General features: G+C 38.6%; 1 long non-coding RNA gene across 3 annotated transcripts in view; it reads left to right on the top strand.

Annotated features, from left to right (window-relative positions):
* The window catches only part of LOC147995006 (uncharacterized), a 77,293-nt gene that overhangs the window by 33,722 nt on the left and 22,233 nt on the right, over nt 1-21,338 (top strand). The window contains exon 6 of one of the 3 annotated variants that reach the window (XR_015686104.1): nt 5,775-5,857. The exons of 1 other annotated variant lie outside the window; for it this stretch is intronic. This is a non-coding gene — a long non-coding RNA (uncharacterized LOC147995006). Of the gene's footprint in view, nt 1-285; nt 1,356-5,774; nt 5,858-21,338 lie in introns of those variants that run through there. One more of the 3 variants, XR_015686105.1, reaches the window with a different exon arrangement.

The following is a 21,338-nucleotide window of genomic DNA, read 5'->3' as shown; positions in this document are numbered from 1 at the left end:
AGACAAGCCCGCTTACACACCCTCCGTCTCAGGGTTGTTGCAGGAAAGTCAAGCCCATTTACACGCTCTGAGGAACCAGTTATGTGTTCTTATCAACACACCTGCAATTCACACTTTAGGGCCATAGGGAGGGCGGTGGCAGTGATGGATCAGTCTTGGGTGGCCTTCCTACCTGCTTGTCTTTATAAGCTGCTGTTTTTAAATAAAATTTGAGAGTTTGATCAGACCATAGACTTGCTCTCCTTCTTCGTGGCTCCTGTCCCCCATTCACTCGCCCTCTCCCAGATCTCTCCTGAAACCCCGCAGGTCGGGGCAAGGAACCAAACAGACATGAATTTCAGCAACTAGTGTATACAAGAAATAGAGGGGCTATGGGTATGTCAAGACGAGGCTCAAGGAGACTGAAATCTATTAACACCTTCTCAAAAGATTATTTTTACCTTAATAATATTCCATGCCATTATGTTCCTTGGGATATGAGCTGTCTAGGTTGGTGTATTCATTGTAGTTTTGGAAAGGAAGCATTATATTTGTGTGAGACCCCAATGTAGCTAAGAATGACCTTGAACTTAGAATCTTCCTGCCTCTAGAGTGAAACTGTTGGGACAAAGGGTACACACTGCTTATGCAGTACTCATGGGAGAATTCAGTGCTTTCTGTCTACTAGTTACTAATGACCCTACTGATAGAACTAAGTCTCCAGGTCTAGGCTTTAGTTTTATGTCTGTATCATACCTTATATATGCATCTATTGATGACTATCTGATTTAGCTGTAAACATAATTTATTTGTGTCAGGGGGCGTTACATAGATGCCATTGTGTACATGACAAGATGAAAACATAGCCTCAAAAGGTGGAGACAGGTGATCCCCAGAGCAAGAGAACTAACCAGAATAGCTAAATATGGCAGTTCTGGGTTTGACTGACAGACACTCAGTGGGGTAGAAGCACAACTGAGGATGATCCTTATCACCAACTTTGGACCTTCACATGCACTTTTACTTATATGCACATCCTCTCTCTGCTTCTCTGTCTGCCACTCTCTCTAGAACCCCTATACACATATATAAAACATATTCAAATGTACATACATGCATAACACAACTGCACATCACAAGACCCATACATGCACACCCAAAGGGCAAATAAACAAATTAGAACTTAGATTATGAATATTTGGCATTATGAATGCATACACCAGCTGACATAAACTTATTCGTAGGGGAAAACAAAAACAAAAACACCAGCCCAGACAAATTTTATCCCAATGTATGCTCTATTAAAAAGTCACATCTCAATACATAAACTTTTATTAAACTCTTTAAGTGTTGGATGGCTAGAAATGACTGGAAAACTGAAGCGAGTTTATTGGTACATCAAGCTGTGTGAGGTGCACGATCAGGGTATTGCTGCAAGATAAAAGCAGAATGTTTTGGTCCTATGTAGACAACTAGCAAGAGGAGACCATTGTCACACATCCATCCAAACATTTGTTGACATCTCTTGAGGAAAGTGCCCTCTTCTACTAGCCACTTCTTTGAAAACCACTGATTCATAAATCGAATCACAATTCCCATCTCCCCCATGTTCATCAGCTTTACAGATGACAGCACTATCTATTCAGTCATTTAATTTCATCCCACTTTAATGAAGAGTACAGTGTTGCATGCGTGTAGTGATTACTGATACTGGTTCCTTTGATGAAGAACATTTGTTCTTTGAAGATTCCATTAGAGGGAATACTAAACTCAAGTGGGTTACTCACTCGTGTGTTATTAATTGGCATATAATAAGTGAATAAAATCAATCGAATTGAGTAGGCTGTCAACAGAGAGACAGTTTATAAAACTCCAATATTCAATCCTTTATGAAGAATTTTACCAGCACTATACAATTTCCAATATATGGTAGCTTTAAATACTAATGGTGATCATTTTACATGTGGAAGTTCTTCTCTACTTTTCTGAAGATGATTAGTGTGAAAAATAACATAGAATTATGATTCACATAAAGAAGGATCTTTGTTGGGAAGTCCCAAACCCGCGGATCCCGGCCCGCAGCAGCTCTCTGCTCCCAAACCCAGTGGGAGAGAGACCTCACCGCCTGATCAGGTGGGCACTCCTGAGGCTGCAGAGCGGAGGAGACCACCAACACTGCCCACCCCTGCCCACATCCCTGGCCCAAGAGGCAACTGTATAAGGCCTCTGGGTTCCCGTAGGGGAGGGCCCGGGAGCGGCAGGATCCCTGCGCCTGAGACACCGCCGGAACCTGAAGGAAACAGACCAGATAAACAGTTCTCTGCACCCAAATCCCGTGGGAGGGAGAGCTAAACCTTCAGAGAGGCAGACACGCCTGAGAAACCAGAAGAGACTGCACTCTGTGCACATCCAGACGCCAGAGGAAAACACCAAACATCATCTGGAACCCTGGTGCACGGAGGCTCCCGGAAAGAGCTGCGCAGATCTTCCCAGTTGCTGCCGCCGCGGAGAGGACTTAGGCAGTACCCCACGAGCAAACTTGAGCCTTGGAACCACAGGTAGGACCAACTTTTCCCCTGCAAGAAACCTGCCTGGTGAACTCAAGAAACAGGCCCACAGGAACAGCTGAAGACCTGTAGAGAGGAAAAACTACACGCCCGAAAGCAGAACACTCTGTCCCCATAACTGGCTGAAAGAAAACAGGAAAACAGGTCTACAGCACTCCTGACACACAGGCTTATAGGACAGTCTAGCCACGGTCAGAAATAGCAGAACAAAGTAACACTAGAGATAATCTGATGGCGAGAGTCAAGCGCAGGAACCCAAGCAAAAGAAACCAAGACTACATGGCATCATCGGAGCCCAATTCTCCCACCAAAGCAAACACGGAATATCCAAACACACCAGAAAAGCAAGATCTAGTTTCAAAATCATATTTGATCATGATGCTGGAGGACTTCAAGAAAGACATAAAGAACTCCCTTAGAGAACAAGTAGAAGCCTACAGAGAGGAATTGCAAAAATCCCTGAAAGAATTCCAGGAAAACACAATCAAACAGTTGAAGGAATTAAAAATGGAAATAGAAGCAATCAAGAAAGAACACATGGAAACAACCCTGGACATAGAAAATCAAAAGAAAAGACAAGGAGCTGTAGATACAAGCTTCACCAACAGAATACAAGAGATGGAAGAGAGAATCTCGGGAACAGAAGATTCCATAGAAATCATTGACTCAACTGTCAAAGATAATGTAAAGCGGAAAAAGCTACTGGTCCAAAACATACAGGAAATCCAGGACTCAATGAGAAGATCAAACCTAAGGATAATACGTATAGAAGAGAGTGAAGACTCCCAGCTCAAAGGACCAGTAAATATCTTCAACAAAATCATAGAAGAAAACTTCCCTAACCTAAAAAAAGAGATACCCATAGGCATACAAGAAGCCTACAGAACTCCAAATAGATTGGACCAGAAAAGAAACACCTCCCGTCACATAATTGTCAAAACACCAAACGCACAAAATAAAGAAAGAATATTAAAAGCAGTAAGGGAAAAAGGTCAAGTAACATATAAAGGCAGACCTATCAGAATCACACCAGACTTTTCGCCAGAAACTATGAAGGCCAGAAGATCCTGGACAGATGTCATACAGACCCTAAGAGAACACAAATGCCAGCCCAGGTTACTGTATCCTGCAAAACTCTCAATTAACATAGATGGAGAAACCAAGATATTCCACGACAAAACCAAATTTACACAATATCTTTCTACAAATCCAGCACTACAAAGGATAATAAAGGGTAAAGCCCAACATAAGGAGGCAAGCTATACCCTAGAAGAAGCAAGAAACTAATCGTCTTGGCAACAAAACAAAGAGAATGAAAGCACACAAACATAACGTCACATCCAAATATGAATATAACAGGAAGCAATAATCACTATTCCTTAATATCTCTCAACATCAATGGCCTCAACTCCCCAATAAAAAGACATAGATTAACAAACTGGATACGCAATGAGGACCCTGCATTCTGCTGCCTACAGGAAACACACCTCAGAGACAAAGACAGACACTACCTCAGAGTGAAAGGCTGGAAAACAACTTTCCAAGCAAATGGTCAGAAGAAGCAAGCTGGAGTAGCCATTCTAATATCAAATAAAATCAATTTTCAATTAAAAGTCATCAAAAAAGATAAGGAAGGACACTTCATATTCATCAAAGGAAAAATCCACCAAGATGAACTCTCAATCCTCATCTTCGATTGGTTTATATACAAGTGTGCAATTTCTAGGCTTGAAAGTAAAATGATGCTATCTGGTGCTGGATAGAGGAGCCTTATTTTTTATTATGGCAGCTTGCTATTTTTGTAACATGGTGATTTGGTTGAACACAATAAAGTACAGTAGTAACTGATCTCCCCCTCTTCCTGGATGAGTGAGGAGATGATTAAATGTTGATGTCAGCATCCATGAGCATATTCAGATGAGCTTCTGCTTCTGTTGAAAAGGATGCTGTGTTTGATTGTGGTCCGAAGCTTTGAAGCACTACTTGGCATCTCCTTCCTTGGAGGTCTCACTGTTTAAACATAACAGATTTGATAGCTTGTTGGTAAGGTGAGGTCCAGCTTGTCTCCACTAGGTCATCTTCATGTGAATCCGGTGGTTATACGGTTTTGTTCTAGGGATATTTCATTTTTTTTAATAACGGTTTTAGCTGACATTCATGGAGAGAATGAATCCTTAGAAGTGTGCCACTAGTGAAAGGAAATCCTGTCTAGAGTATGTTTCTTTACAAAGCTGTGTCACACCATCCTTTGGGCCCTCTGCTGGAAAAGTAGAATCAAGTCTCAAATAATGCCTTTTAAATTGTATCCTCTAGTATTATAGATGTAGGACAGTACTGTATCATACCTCTGTGGATGTAAAATAGCTTGTAGCTGCTTTATGATACGTAGTAGTGACCGTGCTTTATCAGAGCTGTTTTTAATGATGTTGCTCAGAATGTTTTCTTTCCAGATGATGATTGAGAAGCTAATTTTAAAAAAAAAAATGTTGCCAGGTACCACAAGAGTAACAGAACTGTGCTGTTTTCTCGGGTTTTGTTTTTTTACTTTTTTTTTTTTAATGGAGTGTGCTGGATGTCTCTACAGTTTTGTTCAGATGACTGCAGAACCTGGAAAAGCTGTTGCTGCTGTTGATGCATAACACACTGCTATTATTGGTCTTTTTATATAAATATAAATATATATATACAGATATATAATTTGAATTTTTTGAAACTTTACCTGTGCTGTCAACTTTCGAAAAAAGTATCCCCGTTTACTGTGTTGAGTTGGCACTGTACAGAAATTAACAGCCATATTGGTCTAGAAATGTTGAACTTAAGTTTTTTCCATTTGTACAGGGGTAACACACTGTATTAAATATGTAAGGTCTTATATACGTGGGTTTGATTACAAAAACTAATAAAGTATTCTCTAAATTAAAAAAAAAAGAAGGATCTTTGTTGTTCCTCTTTATCATCCTGCACCCATCTCTCCACAATACCACAAATGTTAATTTTTAAAATTATAATAAAGCCAATAAATTAATACTAATTCATAATAAGAGAAAATTGACCAATTTTCACTTGGTGAAAAAATATTCACCAAGAAATAAATACATATGGAAATAGTAGTGTTAGAAGCAGATATTTTAAATGCCACCTGAGTCAATAAACACTAAAATAGTAGTAAAGTGGTTCAAATAAATAATGCAATTAGATTTTTATTGGCACAATTTTTACTTTCTCTAGATTGTCAATGTCAATAGATTATTTTAACTTCTTAACTTTCATGTAACACCTGTGTGGAATTGGAAGATAAGATATAAATCAAGGTAAGCATTGATCTACAGAGGAATTTATGAACTTGAAAGTTTGGTGATGAATTCACAGGGTCGTAAGAGTCCCAAGTGTTGCAAACCTGATTATGTCGAGGTAATAGAAGATAATTATGACTTTCTTCATAATTTTCTTTCCACATAGGTCTATCATAACCTCTCATATTTATACAACTGGAGTCACTGGACAATCTGATTTTATATTTCCATTGCATTATTTGTGTTTTATTAATATTGCAAGTGTGGATATTTAGAGTTTTGAGTCATGTCACAAAAGAAGTTATTTACATCCTGATTGTGAAGCATCTGCTTTCTGTTTTTTTCATCAGTGTTTCAAATTAACCTAAGCTGAAAAAGGAAAACTACAGCTAGGAAGTAGAGAACATACATATAGCAGCCATATATTAATATACACACACACACACATATATATATATATACATATATACATATATATATATATATATTTCTCCTAATCAAAGAGGGCATCTCTCAAGGTTAGCATTCATTTCTTCATTTCAGGTATTTATAGTGTTTCAAATATAAGTTGCATGTATTAGTCCTGTATTTGATGATCCTTGTGTTTAAGAAAGGGGTAACAGATGTAAAACAGCCTCGTGTGGCTACTAAATTACAAATTGATTATTTTTCCATTGTTTATAGAATAGACAAATACTAAAAAAAACAGTACTGAGAAAATAATGACAGAAAATGTTCATGTTCCATTCAGATATGATTAAAAATCAAATTAAAATGCAGCTTCTTAGTAATACTAGCCACATTTAAAATGTTTAAAAGCCAGATGTAGTTCGTATAACACAGTTGTAGAATAAATAGATATAAAATCATACAATCAATAAAAAATACACAAAAGGGCAAAAAGTATATAATAAACATTTCTATCACTACAGAATATTCTAGGGGTCAGCCTTAATATAGAGAAACCATATTCAATATTTATAAATAAATTAAGCCATATGTATGGCATATGCTTTGGTGTTGAGTAATTTTCCCTTTCAATGTTTATGTTATTTTCATTATGCAAAGAGCTTTATCTATTTTTTGCAAGCCAATAGGGTATGAGGCTATCAGCACATGCATGTCCTTACACAAATCAACAAGGAGAAGTTCAAAATTGCAGGGATAAAATGCATAGGAAGAAATACGCTTCTAAGTATGAATAAAGAGCTTGGTATGGAACGGCACACCTCTATCTTAGTGCTTATGAGGTTGATGCAGGAAGATTGTTGTTAATTTGAGGACAGTCTTAGTTATTTAGTGAATCATATAATCCGGCCAACCAGGAATCTACAAAAGACACTATCTTAAACAACAAGTAACACACAAGTAAACAAACAACTGATAAAGGTTGGGGTATTATGGAGAACAACTCCTTCACAAAACATTGCCCAGTAAGTTACTGTTTGACCTTCATTACATGCCACAGATCAGCTGAGTTTAGAGAGGGATCAGAAACAAAAGGACTCAAAGTCAATTCTTGGGTCCAAGCTGGCAGCCTATGCTCTGCTGGATGCTTGTAATAGAGTCCAGAATCCTTTATGTGTAAGCCCTGGAGTAGTAGAGCTGGATCACTGGGTGGCTCTATGTTGAGTTTTTTTTTTTTGTTGTTGTTGTTATTGTTGTTTGTTTTGGGGGGAAATTTCTACATGGATTCAAAGTTTACATCTCCAACAATATAAGTAAAGATTTTCTTTTCCCCACATTTGATTTTGTATTTTCCTGATAGATAAGGATGTTGAACAGGTTAAATAAAATATTTATTTCCCACTTGTATTTTAGTTCCATTTGTGTTTTTCTGTTATTACTAAAGCCTCTGCCATCACCAGTGACCACCATAAAAGAAGTATCTGAGACCAAAGCGTTCAGCATTACTATTCTATAGGCATAAGCATAGTTACTTAGGTCATATGATGGGAACATCATATCCATTTGGCAAAACACAGAAGTATCTTCCCCACTAGAGACTCTTTAGTCATGGGCTTTTCACTGTAAACAATACCCAGTGCAAATCACCCCCCATGGAGTGTGGACATTAAGTCCAATAATAAAGCAGTCGGTTACATCCATAACAGGCTTGCCAGCAGACCAGTACTTTTGCACTCTGGAACAGAGCCGAGTATGTCTGTTCATAGTCATTTTCCTCCAGCAGCCTGCAGCATCCCTTCTGGCACAGAGTCTTAGCCATTAGGTGGAAAGAGTCCGTCATTGCTCCATCTTGATTCTTCTTTGTTCTTCAACCAAGGCAAGTGGCATCCTCAATAGCGTGCTCTTACCCACCACTTCTAGTGGGCAACCAACTAACTGCACTGGCATTTGCCTCTATTGATTAGGGAGCCGTGAGGCCTCTCTGACCAAGAATTTATATTTGGTAACCAGTCATTGGAAAATCCATAAGGTAAGAATATAGAAAAGGAAATACTGGATGTTTGCATTTTAAGGTGTGGGAGGCAAGGAGATTGGAAATGAGACGAAGGGGGGGAGTGTCAAGAACAACAACTAAAACTAACAATGTCTGAAAAACCCAAATTAAAATCATATACTTTGCAACATCATCTGTCTTCATTACCGTTGCTATTGCTGTGATGAGACACCATGACTAAAGCAACTTAGGAATGAAAGAATTTATTTTTCTCAAACTTCCATATAACAGTTCATCATCAAAAGTAGTAAGGGCCGGAACTCACACAAAGCGGAATCTTGGAGACTAGAACTGATGCAGAGGTCATGGAGGGGTGCTACTTACTGACTGGTTCAGCCTGGTTTCTTATACAATCCAGGGTCTGCAACCCAAGGATGGCACTACCCACAGAATGCTAAGCTCGATTCCCTTAAGACCTTATTAAGAAAATGCCCTACAGGCTTGCTGCCAGCTCAGTTTTAAGGAGGCACTTTCCTAATTGAGGTTTCCTCCTCTCAGGTGATGTTAGATTGTGTCAAGCTGACATAAAACTAGCCAGCTCATAATCAAGAAAGAAAATTAAATCAACTGCTCAAAACAGAATGATGGTATCCAGTGTACATACATAAGGCTGCTCCTAGAAACTATGAGTTACGGCATGATTTGCTTTTAATGTTTCTCTTCGTGTCCCTGAGCCTCAACTTCCCTTTCTACAATGTAACTATAGCAATAGTGTCATATTAAGAAATTTTATGTGAGAACTAAACTAGATAATGCTATTAAAACAGTAAAATATCAGAAATTTTCAGCCTTGATTCATGTTATAAAATATATTTATGTTCATAAAATATATCTTTAGAACTTATCATTGAGCTTTAAAATGCACCCCCCCACAGGTTGCCACTGAGAGCAATAGCATTCAGAATAGAAATTGGATAGATTAAAACTGTAGCTGGGCCAATGGCCAGCCATCTGGTAATAGGACCTAGCCAGGTCTTTCTCTGCAAAAGCTGGCACAACTGCCTATCTAAGGTGCTCAGCTGCAATCAACAGAGTGTGTGAAGCTCCTGGCCCTCACCCACAGGGAACCTGAGCAGGAGACATGGGTGGAGGTTCCCTTCTCAATTAGTCTGGCACATTTGAGCCTACTAAAGCACTGCTAACCTACTACCGACAAGAGATGCATGACACTGAGTAGGAAAGAACAGGAGAGAAGAGTACGTATGGGCTTCATTTACTAAGTCTTATAAGTTATTGAAAACAAAATGTGAATCTTTGTAACTTATTTCCCCTTTGACCTAGACTTACAATTTTACTTCTAATGCAATTCAGGAATAGTTGGTCAGTAAGTGTTTAGTGAGCCCTCATTCCCTTGATTGTCGGTTGTATTCATCAGTATAAAAAGCTTATTGCACTGTGATAGAACAAAAATTCTATTCACACAGTCTTCAAGTCTCAAGAGAAAGTCAAATTCATTTGTCTCTTATAATGGTACATCAATGTTGCAGAATAAATAAGGAGAAAAAAAACATGTGAGTGGTACCAAGCCATCACTGAGCATGGCTCTATGTCAGGGATTTCACAGGTGTCACCTCATTTCTTCTTCACCATAACTCTGTCAGTTAAATATTTTATTCTCACTTTATTCAGATATTTACAATAAAATGAGAGATAGGCAACTATTTTATTTTTCCCCATGGAAAGGTTTAATGAGTGAAGAAGAGTGGAGAGGGGAGAAGTAAAGGCCTGCCATGAGCACGTGAAGGGAAAAGAAGGGTATGGGGAGAGAAGGGACATAGGGAAAGAGCAGGGACGAGAGGAGAGCAAAGAGCAAGAGAGCTAGACAACTATTTTAAGGTAATAGAATGTTAATTTCATACCTGATTTCAAAAAATGGACTCTTGGATGTTTAAGGTAAATTTCTTCTGAGACTTAATAAAACTGAATTTCAGGATGTGATAGCTGAAATATAAAAGAACATACACACCAGTGTGGCTCTTTTGAAACATGACTGCAAACAGTTTACTATCCTCTCATCAAGAATAGCATATACACTCTCATTATTTAACTTGGACAGACATCAAGACTATTTAGACCTATGGAGTTTCTCAGTTATAACATTGTATAACTTTAAAAACAAGGCCACACACAACCAGGAAGCTTATGACTCATTCATGACGTACAGTCCTTAAAGATGTTGGCAAGAAGCCAGAAGACCTAAAGGGTCTCATACGCATGCTCTAAGGAATATTCCTCATACTGATACCAAGTTATTAGCTTGTATTATGTTGCTGTGATAACCCCCATGACCAACTACATCTTGGGAAAGAAAAGGTATATATATTGCTTACAGATTATAATTTATCATCTAGAAAAGCGAGGGCCAGAACCCAAGGCAGGAACCAGGATGCAGGAACTGAATCACAGACACTGAGTAACACTGCTTACTGGTTTATGCTATTATCATTTTCATATATATCAGGCCTACCTATCCAGGAATGGCAATACCTAAAGTGGGCAAGACCCTTACCTATCAATTAACAATCAAGAAAATGCTTCCATAGACCAGTCCAATGCAAATATCCCCTAAGAGGGATTCCCTTCTCTTTGGCATGTCTATTTTTTGTCAAATTGACAAAAACTAAGGAGCAGAATGGTTGATATGAATGCATCTTGGCTGAATATATCATGTGTATGATAAGAAAAACAATTTTTTGCTAGCCTTCAAGATACCTGAGCGTATATGAGTGACAGCCAGTATTCTATACTTGTTGCAAAGCAATGCTTTTGAGTGCCTCTGTTAAATGACTGATAATAGTATGACAGGAACATCCATTTCTACAGATCACATCAGCTTCATATTGATCACCTCCAATCTGTCAGTTCTTTCATGGGAAAGTGCTATAGCTTAAACATCTTCCTGACCAATACTTGCCCCTTCCAAGTGTCTATCACAAGTGTTGCAACTTCACAGATCATAGGTTGGCGACCTTGTTAAGAGGTGCTTTTCCTTTACGAGGCCCTTGTCTTAAGCAAAAGTCACACTGTGGTAAGTACTTAACAACTGAAGGCCATTCTGACAAAATAAAAATTGAAGGATAATCTTCCCTGACCACTAACCCCCTCTCACTAAGTATCTTTAAAAGTCTCAGATGTCATCAACTAACCTGCCTTGAGCGTAAAAGAAAAACTGTACCCATACCCTAGGCACTTGTTAGTTGAGTCTGACCCTTCCTATTTAGGACTGTTCTAAGATTTGGTTTTGAGAAGGCGTCAGAAGAAGCAGGAGTGGGGACAGGTGAGATGGCTCAGCGGTTAAGATGTTTAAGCAGTTAATGTCAGAGGTCTTGAGTTCAATTCCCAGCAACCACATGGTGGCTCACAACCATCTGTAATGAGATCTAATGGCCTCTTCTGGTGTGTCTGACAGCTACACTGTACTCATATAAATTAATGAAATAAATCTTTAAGAAAAAAGTAGGAGTGGGGATAGCACTAGATTTGAAGATACTTAACACTGCATTTCATACAGAAATTAATCATTGATTATATGTGTAGTGGTTTATGTGTTTTCATTTTCTAAATGATACCCCCTTTTGAGTTTTCCCCTCTGGAATCCCCCTACCCCATCCCTGGTTGCCCTGCTTCTATGAGTGTCCTCCCCAACCACGCACCCACTCCCACTTCACTGTCCTAGCATTCCCCTACACTGTAGAATCAAGTCTTCTCAGTACCCTCCCATTGATGCCAGAAAATGCTATCCTCTGCTATATATGCGACTGGAGCCATGGATCCTTCTGTGTGTTGGATGTGTTGGTGGTTTAGTCCATGGGTGCTCTGGGAGGGGGGTCTGGTTGATTGATACTGTTGTTCTTCCTATGGGGTTTCAAACCTCTTCAGCTCCTTCAGTACTTTCTCTAACACCTCCATTGGGGTCCCCATACTTGTTATGGTTAACTGCAAGCATCCCCATCTGTATCAGTAAGGCTATAGCAGAGTCTCTCAGGAGACAGCTGTATTAGGCTCCTGTCAGCAAGCACTTCTTGGCATCAGATAGTGTCTGGGTTTGGTATCTGCAGATGGGATGGATCCAGAGGTGGAGCAGTCTCTGGATAGCCTTTCCTTCAGTCTCTGTTCCACACTTTGTTCCCTTATTTCCTTTAGACAGGAGCCAGTGTGGGTTGAAAATTTGGCGGCCCCCATCCCCAACCTAGGGCCTTGCCTAACCTCTGGATATGTCTCTATGGGTTCTTTCTCCCATTTGTAGGGCATTTGGGGGTCGTGGGAGCCTATTGCTTTCTGACCATCTGGGATTTAGTGGTGGCTACCCCCCAGTTCCCCATCCCAAATTGCTGCACACCTCTGTTCAAATTCCTGACCCTGTGTATATCATCCTCATCTCCTCCTATAACTGGTCCTGTCCCCCTTTTATGCCCATCCCTCCTGTATTCCTCCCAAGTTCCTCCCATCCTCCAGCTCCCATAAATATTTTGTTCTTCCTTCTAAGAAGGACTGAAGCATCCACATTTTGGTCTTCCTTCTTCTTGAGCTTCATATGGCCTGTGAATTGTATCATGGGTATTCTGAACTTTTAGGTTAATATCTGATAACTGAGAAGCACCTAATGAGATGTTCAACATCCTTAGTCATCAGGGAAATTCAAACCATAACAACCCCGAGATTCTACCTCACACCAGTCAGAATGGCTAAGATCAAATACTGAGGTGAGAGCAAATGCTGGCGAGGATGTGGAGAAAGAGGAATGCTCCTCCATTGCTGGTGGTATTGCAAGCTGGTACAATCACTGTGGAAATCAGTCTGGCCGTTCCACAGACAATTGGACATAGTTACTACCTGAGGACCCAGCTATATCATTCCTGGCCATATACCCAAAAGAAGCTCCAACATAAAACAAAGACACATGCTCCACTATGTTCATAGCAGCCTTATTTATAATAGCTAGAGCTAGGAAGAACACAGATGCCCTTCAACAGAGGAATGGATAAAAATATGTGGTACATCTTCACAATGACGTACTATTAAAAACAATGACTTCATGAAATTCTTTTTTTTTTATTAACTTGAGTATTTCTTATTTAGACTTCATGAAATTCTTAGGCAAATGGATGGAACTAGAAAATATCCTGAGTGAGGTAACCAAATCACAAAAGAACACCCATGGTATGCACTCACTAATAAGTGAATATTAGCCCAAAATCTCAGCTTATGAATTTTGACATAAACATGTCTTGGTATGTACTCTCATTTGTGTTGATTTCAACTGTCTTCCTCTGTCACTTCCTACTGTATATTTGCAAGTATGGTATTTTATTGAACCTAAAGCTTACTGGTTCTGATAGACTGTGAGCTGAGAGCTTGGGGTCTGACAGACTAACCCTCAGTGCTGGTGTTGTAGACACAGGTCAGCACATTAAGTTTTTGCATGAGTATGGGGGATGTGACCTCAGGTCCTCATCCTCATACAGTAACTTACTACAAGTCATGTCCCTATGTGTAGAAATATCATCCTGTTATATAGAACAGGAATCCTGAGGAGCTCTTTTACATAGCACATTAGCAAAACATAAAACAATCTACTATTCAAAATGTCTATTCAGAAGATAAATAGTGGAAATGCTAAAAGTTGCTAAAATATTTTTGGAAAAGGATTTGCCCAACAAGTTTGTATCTGGTTTTCCATCTAAGAGTATATATGGATCACAACATTAGCATGTGCATACAATAGCTTTCATGTTCGTAGAGTCTGAATTAGAATCCAGAGACTGCTCTACCTGGGGATCCTTCCCATATATAAACATCAAACCCAGACACTATCATGGATACTTAGAAGTGCATTCTGACAGGAACCTGATATGGCTGTCTCCTGAGAGGTTCTGCCAGAGTCTGACAAATACAGAGGCAGATACTTGAAGCCAAACATTGGACTGAGCATGGGGTCCACAATGGGGGAGTTAGAGAAAGGACTGAAGGGACTAAAGGAGTTTGCAACCCATAGAAAGAACAACTTCAACCAACCAGACCCCCAGAGCTCCCAGGGACTAAAGCAACAACCAAAGAGTACACATGGAGGGACCCATGGCTCCAGCCACATATGTAGCAGAGGATGGCTTTGTTGGACATCCATGGGAGGAGAAGCCCTTGTTCCTATGAAAGCTTCATGCCAACTATAGGGAAATGTCAGGGTGTAGAGGCAGGAGTGGGTAGGTGGGTGGGAGAGCACCCTCATAGAAGCAGGGGCGGGGAGAATGGCATAGGGAGTTTCAAGAGAGGATTCTGGGAAAGGGGATAACTTTTAAAATGTAAATAAATAAAATATCCAATAAAAATATCAACCTCAATAAAAACACATTTATTTTATAAGCATTTGCTAGGTACCTACAGTATGTCAAACACTTGTATTTCTAGGAGATGGACTCATAAAATCTAGAGACAAGGAAGTACTTATTATTGAGTGTTTACATTGATGGAGCTGTAATAACAGGAAAAGAAATAACCAAATAGGAAGCAAGCAGGCTCTAGTAAATACATACTTACTTAAGTGTTCGTAGTTTTGAATTAAAAAACAAGAAACTCAAAATTATAACGTGTTAAGCAATGATAGCTTATTTCTTCTGTCAGAGTCTAGGCAGTTGTTTCACAGATAGTTCATGGTTTCAAATTTATGAAACCCAGTTATCCCCCAACTCTCTAATCTACTGTTTTCAAGTGGAAGTCTCATCCTCAGGGCCTAAAAAGGAGCTGTAGCCCCTGTCACACCCATATTACCAGGAAAAAAAAGAGAGTCATGTATCTGAGAAATCAAACATACAATATTCACTTAAACCCATTACCTAAAAATATACATAAATAACACATCAAACATACAATATTTACCTAAAGTCAATACCTGAATATTTACATAAGTACGAGACAGAGTACTGAGGAAGCTAGAACTTATAGCAACATTGTCCTTCTGAGCAATCACTTGTTTAGCAGGTTTGTAAGCAAGGAAGCAAGAGAAAAGAAATAATGGTAACAATTGGCAATATTGCCATAGTATAATAAATTAAAAAGAATGCAAATTGAGAGATACCTTAGTGGGAGTTGGGCAGAAAATTTAAAGGGGGTTTCAAGGTGAGCATTTCTACTTATCTAAGTTGATATATCCTTGAGAAGAACCTAGCTATGATAGTTACCTAAGAGGAGTAATATGTTACTATCACCATATAGTGATTTTAAATAATTAGTTAACATATCAAAGTATCTGTCAGTAAGACTTATAGAGATGGCTATTTTTAGCCCCTGGTTCATAGTGCTAAGATTATGATGAAACCATTGAGACAGGATTATGATGAAACCATTGAGACAGGATACATGCCACTTTATAGCTCAATTGGAGACAAAACCACTTGTGGGATCCAATTATTATTAGCAGACCCTATCTGGAATGTTGCTGAGCTGACAGTATTGATGACTTGCTGGATATTAGTGATTGCCTTCAGATCCCATATGTCTGAGCATATCACCAGAGCCATTTGCTTCACCAAGCAGTGTAATCCAAGGAAGATTTTAAAAAGTCTACCAAAATTGAAGTCACAGACATTGTAACCTAATTTCAGAAATGAGGTCTTATCTCTTTCTGATGAACTACTTCAAATCATTAATTCAAGACCATGTATAAGAAAAGCGGTTATACAGGAGTAGAGCCAGGAGATGGTTTTTTGTTTTGTTTTGTTTTGTTTTGATATGATTTTTTTCTAGGTTGCCTGCCATGCTGTCTTAGTTTCTTTTATATTGCTATCATAACACACACACACACACACACACACACACACACACACACACACACACACACACAAAAACGCACGCGCACACACACATACACACACACAACACACACACATACACACAGGTCACACAGACACTAAAACATATGGAGGGAAGAATACAGGTATATAGCAGGAAAATGTCTTCTACTTTCCAGAACATTGTAGAATCTCTCACAAATCTCTTAGAACTTATTCAAACTACCATCAGCATGACTGTAATAAGAGCAGTAACACAAAGGAATGCAAGTATGGATGTTTAAACAAGATCATTTTTGTTCTTAAATATTTGTACATATGAAACTCCAAATGGAACAGAAAGAAAAGTAAAAAGGAGAGAGACTTTGAAAATAAATCATGTAAAGGGCATCAGGGCTATGGGGACATAGTGGTGTCTCATTGTGCAGCGTTATTTTCCTTCCCATTAAACCAGAGAGGCCAGGTCCAGGTTGAGATAGAGACCCATCAGAGTGAAAGATCAGGGAGCTAAGAAGAAATGTCTCACATTCCTCTTGCTTTAGTATCTTGCAAGGAAGGCATTGTGGCTCTGTCCTCAGGTGAACTAGGAGGAGAAATAAAACACAGTACCTCAATCTAATTTCTCTACCTAGTGCATCTCTAAAATGAACTAACACATCGGGCCTTAGCCTATTAATGACGCTTCAAATGCATCTTATCATTTAAAAAAACAACCACTAACCTCTACCTCACATTGAAAACAAGAAAAGATGAATCAAAGAAAATAAAGGAAGACATTAAGTTAGAGATCCCCCAGTCCAACCAGAACACTTAACACATTCACTGGATAATGTAGCTTGACAGAAAACAGTTTTAAAATTTTTATTCCAGTGAAAAGGATTTTTTTCACCTTTCAGGATAAATGAAACATAATGGCCTTATTGAGGAAATGATCTGTTAAACACTAGTTGTTATTCCTTTCACTACAGAAATAAGCACATGCAAACACATATTCATTGGCATGCACCTGCTTGTGGTGTGTGCTTGCATGTACACACACACACACACACACACACACACACACACACACACACACACACACACACACTTTTATCCCTCTGGTAAAGTCACAGATACACATTTGAATGCTTTACAAAAGTAAACTCTCCCCAACATTGAGCAGATTGCACCCTTCGCATTTGTAGACACAGCCGGTTTATTACGTTGTTGTTTTTAATAAACTCTTCCATATTTACAATTTGCCCTGCAATCAGTGTCTTTAATTGCCATCGGGAAGATGATTGTGGCTTAACACTGTGAGCATTTTTCTTTCACTGTAGACTAATTTTTATTTCCCCTTGGGAGTCATTTAGGATTTCAGAGCCACAAAAAGCTGATGCTGTTTTATTGAGGTTGATCACACAGAACTAAGGTCAGAAAACTTTTCCTGCAAAGTGCTTGACAGTGAACATTTTAAAGTTTGTGGGGCCATATTCTCCATCACAACTCCTTACATCTAGTCTTAAAATATGAAAACAATCAGAGTCAGCATCTAAGCTGTTATAGCTACAATTCATAAAACTATGAAAACAACATGTATATAGGGGTATAGTTCTCATAGTGCTTATAAAAATCTGCAGTTATTAGATGTTGGAAAGCTTAAGTATCTAGCCATGCTTACATTATTGTCACAATATATTACTAAGAATAAATTTAAAGTTATATATATATATATATATACATATATAGTCAGCTTATATTAAGGCTAAATTTTTCAATTTTATATACCTAGTATTATATTAATGTTATTACATTATTAAATTTATGGTAACGGCATAAATATGGAAATTTTTCAATCTAGGGCAGAAATAACAGACAACACACAATTTGACTACACTATCTTTCTCTCCCCTCCAAATTAAATGTCATTATTAGCTCAACTTCCTAGACAGACAGGTAAAGCACATTTTAAGGGTCACTGTTTTCTTCAGCTGATTCCCATTAAGCCTGATTAATCAGGATAAACATCCAATGACATGAGTTCTGACTTACAAAAAGACCTTTAAGAACATATACCTGACATACAGTAGATGCAGACTATCTTCCCTACAGTTGCTTTGAACTGCTAAAGACAAATGTGAAATCTCAAAAGGCAGGAAAAACCATTAGCTACATAAAGAATTCTGAGCCCAAAGGGACATGGGTAATTAAGAACGCAAGCTCGAAAGTAAGGACCAATCTCCTGAATCCTCTGTAAATCCCTGGATCAAGAAACATATCAGGAAGGAAAGACACTCTACTCTCTGGCTACAAGCTTTGTGTGGGAATGTTCACAACTGTGCACTCACTGAATTTGAGTGAGGAGCAGACAGAACTTCATTGTGAGTAGTGACTGGCTCAGAAGATCTGATTATGACAAACATTAATCTGTATTTTCTGTCACAGAGAAATCTAACAATAAACATTTCTTTTAATTTTATTATCTCGATTACAAGAAAAAGGCATCTAGTCCTGTCAAACTTGACTATGTGGAAATGGAATCACGTGTAGGGCAGAGAGAGACTCCTCGTCCGGGTCACATGTTTAAGGGCAGCTTCAACTTGCAGTGCTTTGTCTATTTTATCTAGAATAAATCTCAATTTTTTTCCCATCATGCTCACTTCAAATATTAGGTTAACTTCTCTACTTTTACAATTCTAGATTCTCTTAACCAGCTATTTCTGTCTCCATTTCTTTCTGCAGTGAAATTTGGCTTCCAGCTTCTCAGTTTGATCATGTCCAACAAATGATTCTGTGAGCACTTGGGTTTCACTTGCTTGTTGACTTTTTGTAAGTTGCCTTCGAATTTAGAATATCTTTTCTATCTTCCTCCCTTCCTCCCTCCCTCCTTCCCTTCCTCCATCCCTCTCTCCTTCTTCTTCTTCTTCTTCTTCTTCTTCTTTTTCTTCTTCTTCTTCTTCTTCTTCTTCTTCTTCTTCTTCTTCTTCTTCTTCTTCTTCTTCTTCTTCTTCTTCCTCTCTCTCTCTCTCTCTCTCTCTCTCTCTCTCTCTCTCTCTCTCTCTAACAAGGTCTCATCTGTAGACCATGCAATCATTTTCCCTTGGCATCATAAGTACATGGATTACAAGTGTGGGCCACCATCCCTAGCTAAAGAGTGAAATAGTATCTTTCAAATCATAGGGTGAATATCCTAAATGAAATAGCAAAGAATAGTTGCTTTAAAGGATGCTGGATATTGATCCTCCATGAAATCTCATATAAAAGAACCTCTGTTGCAGGAATATAAATGAAGCAGAATTATTGCTAAAGTCCATGGATACACAGAAGAAGTCTTTGAACAATTCTTGTAGAGTTTTCAAAAGTGGTATCATGCTTGATAAATAATATAGATTACTACTTATCCGAATTCACACTTCCTAAGTGATCCTTTGCATCCTGTGAAAGGGTCCAACTTTCTGAAAGAAAAATAACACATTTCTTCCTGAGGAAAAATGAGACCTATGACCTCACTTTTATCTATAACAGTGACCCTCCTCATTATCCATTGTCTACCTCATGAGTGACAGGCTGAGCTCTCCTGTCCCCATTATTATGAACCAACATATTTCTTAATAAAATTTGAGTAGTTTTCTTGTGAGCATAATCCAATGCCCCACTGGCCATGCAACCCTTCTTCAATAGTAATTCTATTAGATATCAGAGAAAAATAAGCTTTTATCTACTCTCTGAAACCACACTCCCCGATCATCCCACTGAACCATATCTGTACATTCTTGGTTTCTTCCTTTTCCAAATGTAAAGTTTTAAGACAGTTTCTCTGTCAGTCAGCTCCTGATCATGACAGTAAAGGCATGAGATGCTTGGTTTAACTAAATCAAGGGCTCATTTGCCTTATCATTTCGATGGTTCCTCTCTGGGAATCTCATATCCTCCTGCTTCATGCTTGTTGTAAGGTCAACTCCTCATGCCTGAAGTTCTGTCAAAAATAACTGTTCACCTCCTGGCTTCAAATGAGAATGGAGAGAGAGCCACTGCTATTGTCATCCATGAATACACACACTGTCAAGCCTGAAGCCTCTCATTAAGCCCCGTCTCCGATGGTACCACCATCTCCCATAGCCCCCATCTAAAGACCACAGCTGCAACATGTGAGCCTTTGAGGGACTGTGAGAATGTCAGCTGAAGCCCTTTTGCTCTTGTGTTCATCTCCTTCATGCTCTTTTATAATTTTAAATAATATTTTATTCTACCTAAGTCTAGATTCATTTGTAAGCCTACAAAGGAAACCTGAAAGAAATATTTGTCATATGCCTCTGGGAATCTTATATTAATTGGCTGCTAGGTTTATTCACCTCCTTTCCCCATAACTGCCACTATGTCAGATTTTCTAACTGTAATTGAAAATTGATGGGCAAAATAAAATAATACACAATCAAACTAGAGACGTGTTGCTGCTTTGCAGGAAGATTTTTCTCAAGGGTACTTTCCGCCTAATCCAATTTGAAACGTTCTAATAAAATTCCTTGTTGTTTGGAACCTTCTGTACAGCTGGAAACTGAGCTATTTTGCCAAATTAGATTTAGGGTGATATTAGAAGGTATATTATAAAAGTGAAATCATCTTTACTCTGGTGAGTCAAGGGTATGACTGTATAGTCTTATAGTTGTCCAGTCAAAAGGCTCACATATCGCAATGATGAGAGTTCTCACTTGATACTTTGTGCTTAGAAGTTAGGCACTAGTTTGGATATCCCGGGGAAAGCTATGATTTAGAGTCGTATAGTGAAGGATTCCAGATTTGCTTTTCTATTTTATAACAACTGGGTGATATGAAGCTTTAATGCTTCTCCTGAAAATCTTGGCAATGCCACTTTGCCTTTCTTGATTTTGAGAAGAACTGAATGTGGACAAAATGCTTAACTAAGCACCACGAACAGGCTGACTGCATCCCATTATTAATAACATTTGTCCTCTGTAAGTATTGACAGGAAGGCCCATTTATCTCTGCATGAAATCTATATTTTACTGTTTGTTTTTTTTAAGAATTTCAAAGTTCAGTGACATTTATCACCCAGCTTTGTTAAAATATAATAGGTACATAAAACTGCATATAACTGATACACATCATTTAGTTTATACACACATATACATACATACATGCATACACATACTAGTTTTACTAGTTCTAAAATCATTGATCATACAACAGAATACATTCATAGTGCCCTGTGTGTTGGGGAGTAGGGTTAGAGTGGGTACACAATACCTGGTTTTCT

Source organism: Rattus norvegicus, chromosome 4 (assembly GCF_021556685.1).
Source record: "Rattus norvegicus strain SHRSP/BbbUtx chromosome 4, alternate assembly SHRSP_T2T, whole genome shotgun sequence".
NCBI classification, from domain to species: Eukaryota; Metazoa; Chordata; class Mammalia; order Rodentia; family Muridae; genus Rattus; species Rattus norvegicus.
Note: the sequence above shows the minus strand (reverse complement) of the source record. Positions and strands in the feature narration are given on the sequence as shown.